This window comes from Diadema antillarum, unplaced genomic scaffold, assembly GCF_040938485.1.
Source record: "Diadema antillarum isolate AM-2024a unplaced genomic scaffold, OU_Dant_1.0 seq00000483_RagTag, whole genome shotgun sequence".
Lineage (NCBI taxonomy): Eukaryota > Metazoa > Echinodermata > Echinoidea > Diadematoida > Diadematidae > Diadema > Diadema antillarum.
In genome coordinates, this window is record NW_027271446.1 from 1,154,615 (window position 1) to 1,157,251 (window position 2,637).

Sequence of the window (2,637 nt, forward strand, 5' to 3'; positions counted from 1 at the left end):
ATGGAGCCACATTACTTATTATTCTTGTTATGGCTTTGTCATCGATTATCTTTCAAGTTAGTTATGAAGACGGAATGTTAGCCCTGATGATGCTTGCCTTTTGTATGATCTATTTAGTATAAGATCCTTCCACGATACTTCCTGTGTGTTTGCCTTTCCATAATGACTGCCAAGCAAGTCGAGTTGAAACTTGTACACTTTACAGATTATAGTACAGTGGACTCCCATTATAACGAAGTCCTAAGGACCGCCAGTTTTCTTTCCTTATATCGAAATTCATTATAACTGAACAAATAAACAATAGAAATACATGTACATAGAGCGGATAATGTTCCGGCCTGAATTTTTACTGTGATTTAACCGGAATTTCGTCATAACCGTGCTCGTTATAACAGGAGTGCACTGTATCAAACTGTTCACACCACAGTCACAGTGTATCAATATGTGTATCAGTGTATCAATGTGTACAGGAGATCCCTGTTATCGCGAGATAGTCAGGACCATATACCACAAGAATATTCTCATAATGAAATCTTGTTCGAACAGACAGTGTAAATTAGGGAAATATTGTCTGTTATACTGTGCAGATCCTCATGTTCTAATGGATTCTCATATTCATGATCATTTTGGCAGGGTTTGCTTGTACTAAATCATTTACAGTTCGACCACGATTATCCGGCCATGTCGGGACCGCCACTCATCCGGATAAGCAAATCGCTGGATATGGGAGACACAAAGTTAATGTACATTGTATATAGCTGCTGTCCAAGCTGCCGTCCCAGTGCACTGGCAGCTAGGCAGGTAGCGTACCCCGCACCAGTGGTGTAATCTATGCTAGCCTGCGCAAAATTGTAGTCCCTTCTCCATAAAAATAAAGTATGTCTTTATGTTAGTTCTGTCGGGAATATTGTAGGTAAATCGCGTGAGTTTTGTAGAAATTTTAATTGAGTTTAAAGTCACTGTTTTTTCTCAATTTTTGGATGAAAAAAAAAAAGGCCTTCACTGCGTGAACGCGTCCGGATAATAGAGATTTCTAGATAAAAGGAGGGTGGATAATCGAGGTCGAACTGTAATGAAAAATAAGCAGCTGATTTACAATGTATTTAAGATCACTGCCAACAACCCATTGTCACACTCAAACACATATGTGACAAAATAGCTGCTGACTGGGAAAAAGGAATGCTAACTGCAAAATAGACTTTGTTAAATATGACACATGATCAACATCTTCATATTTGTACGTGTATATGAGTAGAGAAGTGTGTATTTAATGGCTCTACGTGAAAATACTATTGGTATGATGAGACTTGATGTTTGATACTCTTTTCTATACAATGTACCAACAAGTGGGTAGTTATTAAACACTTTTGTGATGAGATGTGTTTGTATGTCGATGTATGTAAAGGTACCACTTCAGACACAAGCCTGTGGTATAGAATAAAAAAATGACTTTGCTTCAGAACTATTCTCATTTCTCTCCTTATTTTTTCTTCTCTATGTCACTTTAATAGATTTGATTCGTAAATTGTTATTGGCAGTTTTGTCTGTGTTCATCGCAGACAAGTCAAAGTTAATATACATAGTAAAAAAAAAAACATCAAGAACACAATTTATTGTGTAACCAAAAGTCATCTTCACATCAACCCTTGTATTAATCTTTTGAGTGATGATTTGATTCATTCTTGAAGTCAGCTTTTTGTTCATTATTTTCATCAAAACCAATTGTCAGAATTGTTTTTGCTAATGACAGACTTGGAAACTAGAAGAGTGAAAGTGAATGGAGGAAGGAGGGAATACAAAGTGTACAGTGTTCCTTTTTGAAATGTCAATTGCACTGTATATTGACTGTCATAGCAGTGTTGTCACAGATTTAGGTTTTCATCACTTTGCAGCACAAGCCACAACAAATACACACCACACACATGGAAATAAAGTAAGATATGAATAGTTTGCTCACAAAAGCCAATAAGTCCATTTTTGAAGATTTTGAAGTACGGTCTCTGTCATTAAGTACAAAATAATACCTTTTAAATGAAATATTGTTCACTACATATGTACATTTTGAAGTTATGGTCAAAAGAAGCAAAAAAAAAATCTTATTTTTCTCTTTATTTTTCTTGACCTTCAATGGCAAATATCTCCATTTGACAAATATGGACTTATCGGCTTTTGCAAACAAACTCTTCATATGATGTACAATGTACCACGCTGGTGTACACAGCTACATGTATGTAAGTACAAGTGTACAGTGTATAGCCACTTTTCATCAATTTCTTCATAGAACGGCTCCTTTCAATAAGAGTGTCCAGAGCATCTCTCAAACTTGATTCTTTTTGTCAAGTATGCAGTACAAGTGTATATAGACTGGAGAGAGATTATGTGCTTTTTCTTCTCTCACATCGGTTTTCATTTGAGAAAGAAAAAAAGATGAAAAAGAGGCATTGATTGCTCCACCTGGCTGACTTCTGGGAAAACATCTTTCCTGACCTTCTTTTTGGGTGTAGTTTCTGGTGATTTTCGTTTCAGGTACATGCAGAAAACAGTCATTGCACTAAAATTGTGTTTTAGAAGCCCATTCTGAATATGTAACCATTAAATAACAGCTAAAATAGATGACAATGTATCCCACCTTAGTAT